Source organism: Macaca nemestrina, chromosome 11 (assembly GCF_043159975.1).
Source record: "Macaca nemestrina isolate mMacNem1 chromosome 11, mMacNem.hap1, whole genome shotgun sequence".
Lineage (NCBI taxonomy): Eukaryota > Metazoa > Chordata > Mammalia > Primates > Cercopithecidae > Macaca > Macaca nemestrina.
Genome location: NC_092135.1, coordinates 39,605,685 through 39,625,881, shown reverse-complemented (window position 1 = coordinate 39,625,881; position 20,197 = coordinate 39,605,685). Strand labels below are relative to the sequence as shown.

Below are 20,197 nucleotides of genomic sequence, written 5' to 3'. Positions count from 1 at the left end.
AAGCTCTTTGGTGTTCTGAGATAGGAAATGACTGTGACTTACCACAAAGTCCTGAATAAATACAGTTAGTTTCCACTTTGCCTGTGAAGCACTGCTCCCAACAATTCAACTGCTGTCTGCCTATCTCTGAGCTGCAGGCAGTGGAGTGACAGAGCAGATAGACTGTCTAGAAGGAGGAGAGTCTACCATAAATAGGACTATTTTGAGTGCAAAGATTTCAAAAGCATATCTGCAGCTTGCCTGACCCTTCAAAATCTCTGAAAATCCTCAAAACTTCTAAGAAAGTTCATGAACATGCTGAGATCCTATGTCTAAGAATTCAGGAATCACATGTAATCTAATGTATGGAAAATGGACGCAGGTGAATCAAATGCAGCCTAATCACCTATTCTTATTCATCCTAGTGGGATTTCTGCTTAATATTCTCTTTAGAATACCTTAACAATATTAATATTAATAACAACAAACTTAAATACAAAATGAAAACATAATAGGTCCCAACTCTCCCAATGCTGTTTGTTTTTCCAAAATGATCTCACTTCTTCTGACTCTACCACAACTGATTTGTATTCAGCTTACTTATCATTGCACGTCACTGTATAGTTGAATGTGTTATATCTATACAAATAGAATACATAAATTTGCATACATTTTATTTTTCATGTGTGCTCTATGAATATATTTAAATTTTGTTCACTGGAAATTTTGAATATTTATTTAAAAAAACAATTACATCAGAAAAGTAAATGAACTTCCATTTTTGAATATCAAGTCTTTAACCTCAATAGTCAAGCACTGTGTTCCAAGAATAACCCAGTAAGATTGTGGAAGGTTCTAATTGCCCTTCAGAACTCATGCTTACCTGTTTTTAAAAGTCATTTTGGCTGGGAGCAGTGGCTCAAGCCTGTAATCCCAGCAATTCAGGAGGCCGAGGTGGGTGGATCACCTGAGGTCAGGAGTTTGAGACTAGCCTGGTCAACATGGTGAAACTCCGTCTCTACTAAAAACACAAAATTAGCTGGGTGTGGAGGCCCCCACCTGTAGTCCCATCTACTCGGGAGGCTGAGACAGGAGAATTGCTTGAACCCGGGAGGCGGAAGCTGCAGTGAGCCGAGACTGCTCCACCATACTCCAGTCTGGGTGAAACAGAGTGAGATTCCATCAATCAATCAATCAATCAATCAATCAAAGTCATTTGCAGATTCACCTTTTATAAATTGGACCAAACTCTTTGTTCTACTCTAATTTCTTACTTCATCATATTTTGGCATAACGTATTTAATAGCTTCTCTATCTGCTATTTGAAGTTGGATTTTCTTTATTCATTTTAAAATTACCTTGCCCACATGTCAAAAGATGCCCCTCATCCTAGTAGTTCAGGATTTAATGAACAAATCCATGTTCACCATATCTGTACTGTTTGTGATTAAATAAATGTCAATCATGTCTTATAGCCTCTGCTACTCCAAAGTCTTTTTGTCAGCTTTCACTCTTGTTGTCATAGCAGTCCTAACCACTGCCCCCACTTTATTTATCAGAAAAGTTAAACTTCACTGTTGGTTTTAGAGGTGACAAAAATTGTGTTCAATAACCCATGCAAAAACAATATAGTTAGATTCTTAACAGAACCCCAAATAATTATACTGATAATACGTAATAAAAAAATATGTGGTGCTATCTGGCACAAAGTAAATACCCAGTAAATGGAAGCTGTTATAATCTATTATTAGTTATCATTGATTAGGTCTTATTGTTCTCCAGATATTTCACACACAGCATTTAATTTAATCAGGCACTTCAAGTACAGCATCTCATTTAATCTTCTTATGATCCCTCTAGATACTGTTTAAAGAGATGATGCTTAAATCACATAGCTAGTAAGCATCAAATTTTGAACATGATCTTCCTGATGCCCAAAGTTCAAACAGTCCTCTTTTTTATGAAGCTGTCATCACTATGGCAATACTGGTACCACTAATGAGTCAATCAATCAGGTGTTACTGATCACCTGCCATGTTTTGTGTAATCCAGGTTAAAAAAGGGTGATATTGCCTCTACTCTTCAGGAACATAGAGCTTAATGGGTCCATGGAATAACATACACAAAACAATATCATATTAATATAAACTCTGCATGACATGAAGCATCTACGATATGGACTCAAAGTATTGTAGCACTTAACAAGAATATATGGAGTGGCTCTCGCCAAAATGCCTCACGCAATATGGACTTAAGGGAGAAAAACAAGTTAATTGCCCATCTTCGTATTTTTCCTTTCCAGTGTTCTTTCAGTCAACAACTCTTTGGAAGCAAAGAACACTGACATATAACATTAACAGTTTCGTTTCCTGAGAACTAAAAATTTTGGAATCAAGACAGCAAGGCTTAGATAGCAAATGAGGCAAAAAAAAAAAAAAAAAAAAAAAAGAACAGGAAAACTTGATGAATACATCCATAAATACAGATTTCAAAATCTCAATTCTACATTAAAATATTTGTACAGTTTTTAAAGAGTTTTTAGAATAATTTAAAGGACAATTATGTAATTAGGAAAAATAACAATAAGTCCTTTTGAGAGTCCTTTATTTTTCTAACACATTCTATCTTTAATGCTAATATCATTAGTTTACATGGGTTCTCTCCACTCTGCCACCATGTAATAACCCTCAAGTGAACCTATATTTCAATCTGTGAGGCAATGATTTCTGTGTTAGCTGGTATTAGGCAAAAGGAGTGTTAAATATTTTTTTACAAAGATATAATCATGACTCTTATACTGATGATCAATGAATACATGTCAAAGATTTTATTTAACTAATTAGTTACTGAGATACCAGTAAGAAGCTACAACTGGTTCAGGGGAAATTCAAAGAACCACACATATATGTGAAAATAAGGAAAGCTGAAGTAAATTTACAAATGTATGCAAAATAAGCCTTTCTACAGGGCAAAAATCAATTGCCTTCCACACAACTAATTTGCATGTCTGTGAACAAGGATCATTTGCATTATTATTAATTTTCTAAAATTTACAGAGCTGTGAAAAGGCTCAAAGACAATGAAAGGTTGAGATAACCCACAAGTATGTGCTAGGCACAATACTCAGGAATCCTCTTTCGGTCCATTGCAACGTATTTACATTTATCTTCTGCAGGAGTGACGGAGAAGGACTCCTACATGTTATGTGATTTTCAGCATAGGACAGATATTAAGACTGTCATTCAGGTGTCAAAAAGCTAGCACAAACCAAAATGAGGCTTATTTCCGAACACTTTTTTTCCATTAGAATCAGGTTAATTTTTGAGGGATAGAAGAATTGGAAAAGAAAATGTATCTTAAAGATGTGGTATGAGTAGGTTGGCTTTCATAAAGAGAATGGAAGAGAATCAATGTACTTGAGTCACCATGGCTGCAGCTAAAACTAAATCAAGGTAGCAGTGAGGGTCAGATCACTCGCCTAGGTCTCTCTGAGAAGATTCTATTGGTTTTATCAAGAATATTTTCTTTGGAAGATCTATGAAAGGTTACTGGCTGGTGGCAGAGGTTGGATGGACTAAGTCTACATATTTTAAGTAAGGTAGCATTTGAAGGGATGGTATTTCCAAAAGTTCTGTATTGTAAACAGCTGAGTACTTTCCAGTTACCCTGAGGAAAAAAATGTGTAATTTACTATATATTACTATAATATATTTATTATGTATTGTTTGCATGTTGGTTTCCTTCAGATCTCATGTTGTAATGTAATTCCCAATGTTGGAGGTGGAGTATGGTAGGAGGTGATTGAATCATGGGAGCAGATCCCTAATGAATGGCTTAGCACCATCCCCGTGGTGATTGAGTGAGGTCTCAGTTAGTTCACATGAGATCTGGCCATTTAAAAGGGTCTGAGACCTCCCTTGTCTCTCATCATGTAATATGCTAGTTCCTCTTCACCTTCTGTCATGATTCTAAGTTTCCTGAGGGCCTCACCAGAAGCAGATGCCAATACCATGCTTCCTATATAGCCTGCAGAAACATGAGCCAAAATAACCTTTTGTCCTTGTAAATTACCCAGCCTCAGGTACTTATTTATAGCAATCAAAAACAGCTTGAAACATCCAGCTATCTTTTTGTACTCAAAATTAGCTCTTTCATCCTCATGAGCAAAGGTTTATATTAAACTCTTAGAATGTGATTTTAATTGTGATTTCTGCCAAAGTGGTGAAAATGTTGTAAGTTCTTAGAAAAAAGAGACGCATGATAAAATTGATATGTCGCCCATCATGAGTTGTTGTTGTTGTTGTTGCTGTTGTTTTAACTTCTGTGTTTCGGGCACATTTTTGAGAAAAGCAAAAGGCATAGAGTTCTGGACATAAACACTGATACCTGCATTTTTATTTTTCACTTTTGATTTAAGGCAGCAAAGTTTAAGCTGCTTCCACCTGATTTGTTTTGTTTTTCAATATTCTTTGTTTCTACTTGAGTGCACACGCATAACCCACCATCATGCTTTTATATTTCAAGTACTTGGCAAAAATCTTTTTCCTCTGTAGATGTAGGGTATGTGTTGTTTTGTTTTCCTCAAGACTTCAGTCCAGAGAAGAGTTTAAAGTCTTGCAATTAAACACACTCTGGCTGATAACTTGAGCAGACCTGTGCTTTTGGGAGTTAGCAGAGGCAGAAGACTAAGGGCAATGCCAAGAAACCTTCTAAAAGAGGTGCCATGTCTTGAGTTTATACCAGCTTGCGCCAGGTTCTCTCATTCAGATGTCCTTAGGTATTCACCTTGTCCTCTGATCCTTTGCTACTTTGTAATGATAAATAATCTTCCTCATTTGGGGTTCCCTGAAGCTTTAAGATTCCTGACTTTTCTTGCAGGAAACCATACTTGACCTTTCTTCTGCTCCTGCAGCATTTGGCATTGCGATTGGAAACGTTTCGATAGGCTAAGCAAATCTAGGGCAGGAAGGGTTCAATGACGTATTCCCCACAATTTTAAAATTCATTGACAAGTTACGTTTTAAAAAATTGAAAGAAACTTTGGTACAGATAGAAAGGATTGTCTACTTTTAATTGTGTCAAATTAGGACATAAAATGAACCCTAAATTATGCAATCTCCATAATGTCGTAATATGAAGGACAGTTAAACACATAGAAGAAGAAATCATCTAACCTCACAACTAGAAAATAACTGAAGATGTTTAGTCTTTTCAATTAAATACACATTTACCTGGGAAAAAATATTACTATTTCTTAATATATTTGTTTAATATATTACCCCCAGCCAGTTAGCATTTGTATATCAATAGTTGCTTTTCAAGGCATTTGCATCAAAGATGTCTTTTAACAAAAGAGGAGAAAGGGTAATATGAGGAGACAGGAGAACTGCAGGCTCCCTTAAGCCAAGCTAGTAAGGCCAGCCCTGACAGGTAGAAATAACTGAGAAACCTTCTTGAAGTTTCGCACCTAAGAACATGCAGGGGCAGAAAAGGAGTGGATGAATATGCCCAGGGGGTCCAGGAGCCCAGTGTGAAGCAGCAGAATCCCACCAAACATTCCTGGGTACCTTGTCATTCTTCTCTGAACCCCAGGATTATGAGTGTTCCAGATTGAGAGACAGGGGATTATTCAAATAAATTACATGAGTAGCTTGTTTGTGCTGTGCAAATTTAAGAGACAAAAATCCCTCTGAAGTGGTGATTCTCAAACTTTAGCATGCAGTGTCATCAACTGGAGGCCTTGTTAATCCACCAGTGCTGGACCCCACCCCGGAGTTACTGATTCACAGGGTCTTGGGAAGGGCCTGGGAATTTGCATTTTTAACAAATTCTGTGTGATGCTGATGCTGTGGATCAGGGCATGCCACACTTTGGGAATACTCTCATTTTATAGAATATTTTATTCTGGCACAAGCCTAGAATTTTGTATATTCTTAGACACAAGTTGGTGAAACTATGTTTGTTTTAGTGGAGAAATAGGAACACATTAAGATTAATAGTTTTCCTAGTCAGTTTGGGATGCTGTAACAGGATACCATAGGTTGAGTGGCTTAAACAAAAGAAATGTATTTCTCACAGTTCTGGAAGCTGAGATGTCCAAGGTCAGGGTGCAGGCAGATTCAGCGTTGAGTGAAAGCCCTCTTCCCGGTTTGCTGACAGCTGTCTTCATTATAGCCTCACGTGGTAGAAAGAGAGATCATTGGCCGGGCGCGGTGGCTCACACCTGTAATCCCAGCACTTTAGGAGGCCGAGTCCGGCGGATCACGAGGTCAGGAGTTTGAGACAACCTGACCAACACGGTGAAACCCTGTCTCTACTACAAATACAAAAATTAGCCGGGCATGGTGGCAGGCGCCTATAATCCCAGCTACTTGGGAGGCTGAGGCAGGAGAATCCCTTGAAATCGGAAGGCAGAGGTTACAGTGAGCCGAGATGGCGCCACTGCACTGCAGCCTGGGCAACAAGAGCAAAATTCGCCTTAAAAAAAAAAAAAAAAAAAAAAAAAAAACCGATCATCTTTCTTATGTCTCTTGATATAAGAACACAAATTCCTTTCATAAGGTCTCCGCACTTATCACCTAATTATCTTCCAGAGTCCCCACTTTCAAACACCATTGCATTGGGGATTAGGACTTCAACATATGAGGGATGAGTGGACACAAACATTCACTCCATAGCAACAGGGAATAAACTCAATTTCTTAAAAAAAAAAGAAAAGGTCCTAGAAATATGCGCCTTCTAAAGTAAACAATGTTTCTATTTCCAGATTGTTTTCTGATTGTTTCCAATGCAGTTTTAGTTCACTAAGTGGGTTAGACTTCTCTTGTACTTAGGAATAAGAGTTTGAAATCCCCACTGGAAAAGACTATTAACAGATGAACAGACCAACTGATTTGGGTAGATTTAATACATGTAAAAGCCAATTAAATTCATGTAAAATTCTAAGAACATCATCATTTTCCAGTCAAGCCCTGGCACTTCGGGGCAGTTAGGTACCTGTTTTTTTGGCTAATTAATAATAATCAAAACACTTAAGGTTTTAAAGGATGAATGACCAGTTGAGAGTTACTTCTTATTTGCTCCTAAATCTATTATATTTCCTGATCAGTCAATAACACTTAGAACATCTAGTTATAATTGGTAATACAATTGTTTAAAAAAAAGATAATTAAAAGGACTAAGACTATATATGATCTTTTGAGGAGATAACAATTGAATTATTTTAACAAAGTATACTAGGATAATAATAGAAGACTGGAAGTCAGTCCAGCGGTTCAATGCATTGTTCAGAATTTCATTCTGTTTATAATTAAGCAACAGTGACCTGCAGGTTTTAGTCTTCCTTAGCTGTTAACAACCAGCTGGAGAAGCTGAGGGCTATTTTTGCAATTATAATCTGTGAAGATTGAAAAACATTAAGATAAATAAAGTGTCCATCTTATTAACAGGCAACTCGTTTCCACACTTGAATACATATCAATAGGGGTTCCAAGTTCAATCTCCCTCACCAACCTCTTCTAACTCTTTAAAGACAGTGCCTGTAGGGAGGTGGCTCCTCACTGCACTTTCTACTGGGCACTGCAGTCTACCTTCAAGAGGCTGGGGGAGGGTGATGGTTGTTGAAATAATATCACAATACTAAAAGCTTTCAAATCCTTTTGGAAAGAAAACATGTTCAGAGAAAGAGAAAATGCATTTCTGGCAGTAAAAAAAAGAACACACTTCTCTATATTTATAGCTGTGGCAGTCAGTTATGATGCTGTTTGTAGCCAGCAGTCTAGGTATTAGTGAAATGGCTCAGGGTGTGACCTTCAGTAGATCAAAATTTTGATCTACTTTCTTCTGTTTGACATGGCATTTGTCAAACAGAAGAAAGGTAGATCAAAATTAATTCACAATTATTAAATACTCGTGGTGAGCATGGCATTTGTCAAACAGAAGAAATATTCTCATTGATGTGATATAATGTCCAATTCTCTTAGATTAACCATTGAAGTAAGAATAATGATATTTATTGTGTAATGATCTGACAGATTTTTAGAAATGAGGATTTAGAATCAGATTAAGAAGATCCATAAATAAGGAAAGTGCGTAAGAGAAAGCATAGATGCAAAATGCAAAAAAGGCACGTGTCTATATGCACAGAGCTATTGTGAAAAAAAGAAAGAAAAGTGGCCAGCATTTCTGGGAAATAAAACAAAATTGACATTGGAGTAGCAGGGAGCCAGAACCAATCATAAATCAATTGAATCAGTATGATGTTTTAGGACTGAATTTCCTTTTTGTCCCCGCTCTCATGCCATCCTTTAATAGGTCATACTAACTCTTTGTAAGTGGTCTGCAACAGAGAGGAATTGGATACATGTACTCTAAGGCATTTTGCCAGTAAGTCTCTGGGTAACTTGAGACTCTTCACTTAACCTATCTCAGCTTTAGCTTCAGTGCTGGGCCATGAAAGGAATAAGACTAGGTAATTTTCAAAGTTCCATCTAGCTCTAACAGGCCCTGTCTCAGTAACCCCCTTTGTGGTAGATCAACTTTAAGGCATCGAGTGAGAATTGACAGGCTGAAAGACAGCATCTCAGAAAGTTCAAAATGGAGCTCCAATGGAAAGGTCATTGGTAGGAAATGCCAGTTACACAGCTATGAAAACATATCTACTTTACCTTTCTAAGATTCATTGTAGAAGTTAACAGTGATCATGGTTCTTCCAGCATCATTTCTAACGTCAGTTCAGAGTCCAGTTGCCGTAACCATACAGAATCACCTATTGTTGTATTCCACCTGGGGCCTGATGTCCCATGTAATGTGCCAAATTCCCTATTGCCCTAAATATTTCCTCTGATTCAAGCCAACACCACACCTGTACCATTTCTTTAGAGTACTGTTTTCTGTCTGGTAAAAACTACAGAATCTTAGAAGCAAATATCAGTTGACTTTTTTCCTTCTCTGAGGAAACATATGCTAATTTTTATAAAGGGCTTTTAAAGTCTGTGTCTTAACTGTAAGGGATTAATGGTGGGAATTGCAATTGGCATTACTGAATAGTGCAGAAATGGTTTGCACAGTGGAGCAGACTGATACCCCTCTACTGCCCTTCAATTCATGAAGATTAAATGATCAACTACTCTGTTTATATTTCATGTTAGGCATAACTCTTATCACATGAGACTTGCATTGCCCAGCAGAAACAAAGTGGATAAAATGCAGACACTAGAATAAGATGCTCTGGGTTTGGAATCTCATCTTCACCTATAAGAGTGTGTGACTTTGAATTACAGATAGTTGTCATCTTTCATCTGTATAATATTTCATGGTTTCCTCATCTGTAAAATGGGAATAATAATTGTCTCTACCTCTTAGGATTTGGGAGAGAATTAAATGACTATAGATAGATAAATAGGAAGATAAATAGGTACATATATACATATATATTAAATGAACACACATGTACACACACACACACATATCTGTATCTCTTAACACAGTGATACCTACTATAACCCTAGTAATTATTAATATAATTCTTACTACAGCCAAATATATATAATAGAAGTGTTAGAATTAATTTTCAATTAAAATCAAACATTATGAAGGAGGCTTTCCTCTATGAAGTACTTGACTTCAAGGCTTTCCTCTTGAAGTACTCAATTTGATTTTTCCTCTGGTCAGACAAAGCCAACTGTTTGAGCATAGTCATGATTAACCATGGATAGTTTTCAGTGGATGCAAAGTGGTAACTATTCTTTAACAGAGAGCAATAATTTAAATTATCCTCATTTCCGAACCACTGGGAAATCAGCTAATTAAAATATGACCTAATACAAAGTAATGAAATAAAAAAAAAACTCTTTGCAACTTATACTGAAAATGCCACTTTTAAAATAAATGAATGAAAAATAAGTGAAATTCTAAGTTGCATATGTCAGTGATGAGCGATAACGAGATATAGTATTGAGAAATAAGAAAAAGCAGGCTCAAGAATGAAAAGAGCTGCCTGAAAAATCTCTCATTTAGATTCAAGTATAAATACTAAGGAATCATTTCTAGAACAAAACAATAACAATAAAACAGATCTATGTGATATGCCACTGAAGGCTAAAGTGCATGTAAAGAATATTAATATTCTTCATTATGTAGGAAGTTGTGAAACTTGTCATTGACACAATGCACACAATCTTGTTTTGAGGCTCCTTACATCCTGAGAATATTTAATTTGATATTTATTGGATTATTTACAACCAGCTTTAATAATATACAGGGATAAGCATCTCAAGAAGATCAGGAAGTTATATTGTCCCCCAAATCCTTCTTTTTCAAGGTTTCCCAGCTTGTGGGTTATTGTCTTCTTCTGGTTTTGTGAATAGAATAACCAGCCATGCAAATCATTTCTGAACATGTGCCAGTTTGGGCCCCACAGAAGGTTAACAGATTAGCTTCTTTTGATTCAATGCAGATTGCCATGGAAGAGAAAAACGTGTCATGTTTGCACCCAGAGAGTGAAATTTCTGTTTAATTTTCTTGCTCCTGTGGATTGAACTTGAAATAGGGGAAAACATATTTTGTCAATTCTCTGGCTCCCATAGGCTACGGTTTTAATGTCAGACTTGCCTGTCCACATATTGAACTCACACTGTTACCCAAACAGATCGCTCTTGGAATCTCATCGTATAACTCTTTATTTTATATTTAGCAACTTGGGGGAAAAAGTGAGTGATAGAATAAAGCTATAAAATTAAGAGCAGGATAGAAAGTACTGCAACTCCTGAGGGAAAGAAATGAACAGTCTATTCATCAAATCTGACAATATGTATAAGTCCTAAGAGAAGATAAAAATCTGAATTCACTTGTGGAGGGTTAAGGGACATAGATAATTTGACCTGAACCTATCCAACAACTTTAGTAATTACATGCTTTCTCCTGCTTGATTCAGAAGTGACTGCAGACAGAACTTGCAGGTTTTTGAATGGAAGTGCTTATGTAAGCTATCTCTTAAAGTAAAAATGGTGACTCATGCAACTTTGCTTAATACTTTAGCTCATTATACTTACCTTGTATAGCTTTCCTTCACCATCTAGCCAGATACTAAAGGATGAAGACTGGATCCCCCAGATTCCTGTGGTCAGTTCTCTCCCTGAGCCAAAAACTGGTGGGTTGTTTACTGTTGGGTGTGTGACATTCTTTGTTCTATGAAGGCTTTTTGTCTGAAAGCTTTATTATTTCTATAGCCTATCTCTAGGAGATTTTCTGTCCATTATTTTCTTTTAGGTAAAGTCCAACTCAAAATAATAAAAAATTGTTCTGTTTTCTCTTTTTGTGTAAGACTTGTGCAAAGAGGTAAATTATTAATCAAACTGTATTTGAGGGGTTTATTTTCTTCCCCTCTCTATAAGGTTCAAACAACTGGGATAGGTCAGACAGCAGGATCAAACATAGAGTTATGTACAAGGCTATAAGGCTTCCTGTTGTCATGGTAGTTGCTATGTGGTTTAAAAAAATTGTAGGAGAGAGGTATAATGACTTTCCTACTATTGGAGAAAAAAAGACAGAGAGAAAGATGGGAAAGACATTCACACAGAGCCAAAAGGATTTTCTGTCCCATAATTGAAGCCTCTTGTAAGCATCCAAGTAAGTCTTCGTAAAGGTACTTTCCTCTGTACTATTGTGCATTAGTTTTGATTTGCCTCTCTCCATTTTCTGATGGAGAGAAGTATCTCTGCTCTTGAGGACTCTTGAAGAGAAACTGAAAGACTGCTATCATTTTTGCCATGAAGATGAGTTTTAAATGAAATTCTCTAGAAAGCTAGTTCCTGCTTTCTGCTCCAATTCTTCTAAGCTAACCGCTTCAAGTGACTTTTAGTGATGAGGACATTAGCTGTAATAGGATATCAGCCTTGAAAATGGACCTGCACCCATTGAAAAGTAGTTTCTGTTACAGAGTAGCTTGTTGTGTGACCAGAAAATCATTGGAGATTTCACACAATCTGGAACATGCAGATGACAGACTTTTGTATCCTCTCCATTGAAATTTGTACAATCAATTTCACCCCAAACTGCTGATTATCCTAGGTTTTTCTTATTTTTCTTATCTTCAAGCAGTCTGATCATGTTTAAGCTTCCTGAAAATCTATACTTCTCTAATATTTTCTTATTATTTCTTGACAATCCTTTCTATCCTTAAAAAACAGCTCTAGCTAATTACCCATACTTTAATTTTGTGCTTACAAGTATAAAAAAGAAATCAATAAGCAACTGAGGGCATGGTATAGAAATGGAGAGGAAACAAAAGCAATGGGGTGATTTTTTTCATATGCTCCTTTTACAATAGATATTTGGCTCCCTGAAAATGGCATTAACTCAGTACATCATAAACTTGAATGTGCAACAGAATCATCTGGAAAGTGCTGGGCCCTAACCCCAGAGCTTCTGAGTTTTAAAGTCAGAGGTAGAGTTCAATAATTTGTATTTGTAACAAGTTCTGAGGAGATGCTATTGCTGAGAATCACTGAAATAAGGAGAAAAAGGAATAATCAGTTATAAATTCCACCTGAAGATGAGATGCTCTATAAGCGACCTTTGCTCCCTTTGAAACTGAACAGCTTGGATGGTGCTGAAAAAGGGTTTATGTGAGTAGAAGTTTTTTTCTGGGCAAAATGGCAACTCTCCTGCCAAAATGCCAGATATATCCATTATTTCACTCTTAATTAGTTTCAAGGATGTATTATGAAATTTAGCTAATTTTTTTTCCAAGTATCACTTAGAATTTTACCTGGTCTCTATTAGTATTGCTACTACCTACTGTCAGCAGGTTCCAGGTGCTTTGGAAGCCAAGATTGAGCAATCTGACCTTGATTAAGCTTGATAAATTGTTACTGAATTAAGTGGAGAAAGTTTGAGACAATACCTATAAGTTAAAGAAATCTAAGCTAGCTATTTGTGAATGAAAAACCTTTTGTCTAAAACAATGTTAATATCTGAGAACATAAAAATATCCAGAAGACTATAATTCTGCTTTTAGCTCTATTTTTTAGAACTTGGATGATTTACTTTTAAAATATCTTAAATGTTTTCTCTTGTTCTTGTTAGGTTGATTATTAACCATTAACACTGTTTACGAATCTCAGCTTCTCTCAGGTTATACTAAATTATTTTTGCCACTTGGGAAGAAAAACCTACTTGTGAATTATTTCCCAGTTTGTTTGTTTGTTTGTTTGTTTGTTTGTTTGTATGAAATGGCAGCCTTGGCCTCATTTTCTCAGGCAGGACTCATGTCTTATTACTAAAGAGCTTTCCCAAGAAACTCATTTTATCACCGTCAATAGAATTTAGAAAGCTTGCAACCAACTTCAATAATATTAGTTATCCTCTGGCACCAATTTAAAAATAATAGTATAGATAAAACAAACAGTTTGGAAAAACAGAAAAGATAGGGAACAGATCTGATAAAATATTTTCTGTTATATATTTGTGCTCTTGATCTTGTTGAGTTATAAGTATGCACACTATTTTGTGTGTGAATTTGCTTTCACTTAAGTTCATTATAAGGTTTTGGTGTCTATACATAGTTATAAACATTTTGGTTAAACAAACTATATTAGTAAGCTCAGGCTCTCATACAAAAAAAAAAAAAAAATCCATAGACTGAGTGTCCTAAATGTATCATCTCACAGTTTTAGAAGCTGGAAGTCCAAGATCAGGGTGTCAGCAGGGTTGGGTTCTGCCAAGGCCTCTCTTTTTGGCTTGTAGATGACTGTGTTCTTGCTGTGTCCTCATGTGACCTTTTCTCTCTGAGCAAGTGGGAAAGATCTTTGGTGTTTCTTCCTCTTGTTAAAGACACCATCTTGTCAGACAGGGCCCCATTCCTATGACTTCATTTAACCAATACGTCCTTAAAGGTCCTGTCTTTAATTACTGTCACATTAGAGGTTTGGGCTTCAACATACAAATTTTTGGATGACACATTCCGTCCAGAACACTAAGAACTTTTATCTTATTATAAAAGTGATATATGCTAGTGATAGAAAATTTCAAAACTTTTGAAAAAGTGTGAAGAAGCAAATGGCAATAATCTGTATTACCATCACCCAGAAGTTACTATTGTTGATAGATTATTCTCTGTTCCTTTAGGATTATCAGGCATATTCACTTTTTAGATAATCAAAATCATTTTGCCTAAATGTAGGTATTCCATCCTTTGGTTTTACCATTATATATTCTTATATTTAATATTAAACTTCTAGATTTTAAAACATTACTTTTGCAATTATATTTGGTGTTGTAATGAACATCTTCTGAATCTGACTCTTTTTTTTTTTTTTTTTTTGAGACGGGGTCTCGCTCTGTCGCCCAGGCTGGAGTGCAGTGGTGCAATCTCGGCTCACTGCAAGCTCCGCCTCCCGGGTTCACGCCATTCTCCTGCCTCAGCCTCCCGAGTAGCTGGGACTACAGGCGCCCGCCCCTGCGCCCGGCTAATTTTTTCTATTTTTAGTAGAGACGGGGTTTCACCATGGTCTCGATTTCCTGACCTTGTGATCCGCCCGTCTCGGCCTCCCAAAGTGCTGGGATTACAGGCGTGAGCCACCACGCCCGGCCAAATCTGACTATTTCTTTAAGATATATTCTGAAATTGGTCGGGCAGAATTATGAAAACACTTTCTTACACCAGCAATATATACAATTGTACACCACACCGAAACCTGGCCATCATGTAGTAGTTTCATAACAAACAAACAAAACATAAACAAAAAACTTACCATCACTAACCGTCATTAAGGCTACATTAATTTAATTGAGATAGAGATACTTGTTTTCTGTTTTTTGAGGGTTTTGTTTTGTTTCTTCTTTGAAAGTTTTATACTGTTGGGAGCATTCAGCCTGAGAGCTTCTTTTTAATGTAATCTATATTTACCAACTTTAAAAAATATATATTTTTACTTTAAGCCCAATAATCTCTTTCAGAAAATTTCTTAGTGTAGCTTTGAGCTTTCAACATCAACATTTAAATCAAAGTTTTAAGTTAAATATTGTATTGTAACATTAAATCAAGTTACGCATACTAGGTTTAAAGGTACTCTGGACTCACCCACTGCCAGGTTATACATACTGTCACTCAATCATGTAAAGAACTGAATTCTTTATTTATGATAACCATAAACATGGCTATTCTATATTTCTATCCAGAAAGGCAATTTTCTCCTATTATCAGTTTTGTTCTTCTCTTATACACAACAACTTGAATTCTATTGCATGAAAGGGCTGCAAATATACCCTTAACCAAGCAGAATACACAAATAATTTACTTTTCAACTTGCACCTAAGATACCAGTACACGTAGCTGGTTCATTAGTTGTCATAGCAATTTGGGGCTAATGCCCAAGCTATGCATAGCAGTTCACATTTTCAAACCTCATATAGAAGGGGTGATTGGGATGTGAAGTGGTAACTACATTCCTGTGAAGCCCATCTCAGTTACAAGTAAATGTATTTACTAACTTTTAAATATTTTTCTCTATAAATATCCCATTAGCTGAATTTCTGGAGAAGAGAACTTAAAGAAAAACATGATAGCCACACCAGTAATGACCCTTCTTATCCTCGACCCCCAGTATATATGCACAGGGACATACAATCTCACCTGAGAGACGTCCTCAGACTTGTGTTGAAACCCTGTCATGCTGCATTATCTCCCTTACAACATCTTCCTGCCTTGTTTCTCATGTTCACACTATACGGAGTAAAAAATATACAACTTCTATATATTATATATATATATAAAACCTCTATATGTTTCATACTATTTCAGATTTTTATACTATCAGATTAATGTTTTATATTTTAGCTATCATTTTAAATATGTTACGTAAAGCATCTACAAAATTGGTTGCCATTCCCATGGGAAGTATCTGCAGAACTCTAGAAATAAAAGTCATCTTTTGTTTACCCCTCCCTTTTTGAGGGGACAAAGGGACTTTCTTCTTTTCCCTGGTCATCATCTTCTCCCTTGGTATCATCCATTATGCATCATTCATTTTTTTCCCCTGCTCCCTATGGTCTTTGGTTATTGAAGTACTCAACAATGTCCAATTTATTGGATTTGAAAGGCTGCTAAAATACATCTCACTGAGAAAATGTCATTTAGTTTTCCTACATTTTTCTCTCATACTTAGTGTCAGCTTCACCCAATCAGTGGATAACAAAATTATTTTTAACTAAATATGAAAGAAAAAAAAAACAAGACGATAACCATAAAGAAAGCACCCCGATTAAAGCATTTTAGACATGAAGAAAAGATTGTTGTGAAAATCTTCTTTTCAAAGAATTTGATTTTATGACATTAGAATACAGACGATGGCCATGATTTCCATTCTGTGTATCAAGGAATTCTGGAGCACTAAGCAAACTCATGAGATACTCTGGGATATTTTAAATGTTTAAGGAAAACATAGCAATACTAGACAGCTGTCATCAACAGTGCAAACTACTAGCTTGAGGTAGTTCACAGTTTCAATATTAGATTGACCTGCATATTCCTTTTGATGACTTCTTATCTTTTTGAAGTTGGGTTTTGGTCTTTTTTTTTTTTTTTTGATAAAAAGCACAGGCTGCCTGAAAATGTGGCTTACGAATAAAGTGACACATTCAGTCAGATTTCAAGGACTGAGATGCTGTTCAGTGTCCAATAGGTATGCAAATAAAAATAAAATGTAAAAGTAAAATAAATTTTTAACTAATTGTGGCTGCCTCTAAAGTTCTAATAGCACATCTCAGGGATTTCCTTTGTATCATTATTTTGTCATTATTTTTAAGTAAATTTTTAATTGTGGAAAAAATTAAAATTTTTTTTCTTATAGTTTATTTCTGTTATTTTGCAAATGGTTTCTAAGTTGCTTGATATAAATATTTATTAAGTTATTTGTACTTCTACATAATAAACCAGACTTCAACATATATATATATATATATGTATGTATATAGATATATAGACTTAAAATTGCTGCGGGAAAATTCCTGAGGCATTAAATAAAGGATGTATGAACAAAGAGTTTTGGAACGTCTGGGCAATGTACTGCAATTTCTTCCCAAATACACTGACCAGATTTAATGGAAAAAAAATAGTTTTCACTCAGCTGCCAGAAATTGGATCAACTGATAATAGATAAGCAATCTCTTTTTACAGAAACACAGATATCACTGAACTTAACGAAGAGTGCTTCCTAACAATGAGGTTAATAACCTTTGTATTCCTATGCAATATTTCAGCATTAAGAAACATACATGCTCATGTTACAGATTTCAGGATCACTCGGTCTGTCAACCCCATACTCCATAAATAAAATAATAAAAGAACAGGGATGCTAAACAGAAAACGTGCCCACAAATATAGCTAACTTGAACATTTTTAGGGTACTTGAAAGATGTTTTGCTAAAGTAAAGTGGGGAGAATAATAATTTTCTAAAAGTTGGGATAATCATTCTTATGTGATAAATAATATGTAAAGGCCATGAAAGTACCATGTGACAAGTGACTCTAATATGTTAGCCATCGTCTGTAAGAATCTTCACAGTTTTGTGCACTGTGTTGATTTTGTTTGAGTGTCCTTATTTTTGTTTCCAATATAAATCCATCATGTAGTGTTGTGTATGAAACAATGAATACAAAATATTTCTGAAATTGAAAACTCTGTAACAATCCATGACCCAACCTTAAAAAGGTGTTGCTTTCTTTTGTTAAGTGTATAGTCCAGTAAAATATACATCTTTATTGTTGTATGTAAGTTGCATTAAATATATGCTGTCTCAATGCTCTTTTAAAATAACATTTTGTTGAGCAGCTTGTTTTACAAACCATAAAATAATACATTTCTTTAAATATTTTGAACAAATAGGTTTTTATTTGATAAAATAAAGGTCGCTCATAATCACACATCTCTAAATTAACATTAATAACATATAAATACATCTATTATGACATTTTTACACAAACATAAGCTGAATCCTAATGAAGATGGGTTTTTTACTTAACAGTGACTCATGAGCATTTTACTCTGTGATTAAATACTCTTTCACATCATTTTTCATATCTTCTTAGTATTCCATCAAACGGTTGTACCATCACTTATTTACTTACAACTTATGGATGAATATTGGGTTTCCTTCCAATTTTGGTTATCAATTTCATAATGAACATTTCAAGATATGTATTTTCGCATTAATGCATGATAGTTTTTGAAACAATTCTGAAAGTAGAACTGCTACATCAAATGGAAGTAAATTTCTACAAATAATGACAGATGTTACCAATTTGACCTTGAGGCAGTGATTCTCCTTCCCCAGCCTCCCGAGTAGCTGGGATTATAGGCACACACAACCACGCCCAGCGAATTTTTGTAGTTTCAGTAGAGACTGGTTATGCCATGTTGGCCAGGCTGCTCTCGAACTCCTGACCTCAGGTGATCCACCCGCCTGGGCCTACCAAAGTGCTGGGATGACAGGCACCTGGCCAATATTAAAGTGTATTTTTCCATTGCTTTTGACATGTAATGTGGCTGCCTCTAAAGTTCTCAAAGAATGTCTCCCCCTCAAAGATCTAAACATTTTTCTCAATTGTAGTCTCAATAATATTTTGAAAGACCATCCATTATATTTTCCTCCACCTTGTTGATTTGCTTGTTTATTTTTTCTATCTAGAGATTTACAGTTTTCTTTCTCCTGATACTTCCCATGGTATGTCTAAGATTGGTTCTCTGTTCATTGATTTAGCATATAACATGTTAGGCTCTTTTAATCACAGATTTATTTTGGTAAAGTTTTGATAAATATTCTTCTGGTATATCTTTGGATAGTTCCACTTCCTAATATGCTTAATCATTTCTTTAAAAATGCTAGCGATCCACAAGTTACATTCCCTATCCCTTTATTTCATAGCTATCATCTGTCATCTACTTCGTCAATTTATTTTTCATCTTACCACTCTTGACTCTGCATTCTAATAGCACATCTCAAGGTTTTCCTTTGTATCATTATTTTGTCATTATGTAATATAATACATGTTGCCCTTCTATCAGGATTTTAATTCTGCAAATGAGTTTAGAGCTTCCTTGTATTCTTTGTAATTGTATTCTTATTACTTTCCATCTGTTCATATGAACTTTTTATCTCAGTTTCTTTTTTTATCATGGCTTTAGATTCTTTTATTCTACTGAGGATTGCAAACATTTTTCAGAGGCCTTTTTTTTTGTTATTTTTTAGCGTGATGATACATTTCTTTGTATGACTTTTGCATTTTTTTCCCCAAAGCCTTCTCCTTTATTTTTATCAATGTATTTAAAAATCATGATTTGGCTTTCCACAACAGAGGCTTGACTTAAATCTTATTATTTGAACATTTGATTCATGAAAATCTACTTGGATTTTCTAGATTGAAAGTTGAAGGACAGAATAATTTTCTCAGCACTTCTTTACAAGTAATTAACTAAGGAGTATTTACTACTTTTCTGCAAAATATTTTAAATGAGAAACCGTTTTAATGATCACATAGAAATAAACAGAAATAATAACTAAATAAAACAAAAGTTAAACATCAAATAAAACAAAAACTTACCTTGTACTAGAGTGCAAATTTCTTAAAGGCAAGAGTTTTCTTTTTTGTCCAATTTTCATATATCCCATGCCTAGTAGAGTATCTAGATTGTAACAAGCAATCAATACTCTAAGTAAATATATATCTTGTTAAATCATTATTGAGTTTATTAGTTCAAGATTTTGTTTAGTGATTACCTACTAATGTCCTATGTTTTATCCCATTCTTTATTATTCATAATACTTTGAGCTCGTTAGTTATTCAGTATATATATATATATATATATGTATGTATCTATTTTATTTATTGACACATAAATGATTGATATTTAGAATGGACTCATGCAGAACTTAAGATTTGGTTAAATAAAAAATACATTTTGACATTCAACATTGAACATTCTACCCAACTTTTAGATTTTTACATGTAGTACTGAAATGATAAGAATTACTGAGGTCAAAATAGCATGAATTAATAAATTGGATTATACAAAGTAGTATGTGATGTTTTTATCCGAAAAAATACAATAAAGCATATTAAGTTGTTACAAATTTAATACTCCTATGATATTTGGAGTGGGAGGAAAAGAAAAGAGAAATTTTGCTCCTGTCTATGTATGGAATTCCCAAGCAACTCATG

At 35.1% G+C, this 20,197-nt stretch overlaps 1 protein-coding gene and 1 long non-coding RNA gene across 5 annotated transcripts in view; both read left to right on the top strand.

Moving 5' to 3' along the window:
- The window catches only part of LOC105492606 (LDL receptor related protein 1B), a 1,932,714-nt gene that overhangs the window by 361,585 nt on the left and 1,550,932 nt on the right, over nt 1-20,197 (top strand). The gene's annotated exons all lie outside the window — the stretch shown is intronic.
- LOC139357099 (uncharacterized) overlaps nt 6,466-20,197 on the top strand; it is a 32,572-nt gene continuing 18,840 nt past the window's right edge. Inside the window, exons 1-2 of the long non-coding RNA XR_011609733.1 lie at nt 6,466-7,793; nt 7,856-20,197. The exon at nt 7,856-20,197 is cut by the window's right edge and continues 18,840 nt beyond it. This is a non-coding gene — a long non-coding RNA (uncharacterized lncRNA). The remainder of the gene's footprint in view (nt 7,794-7,855) is intronic.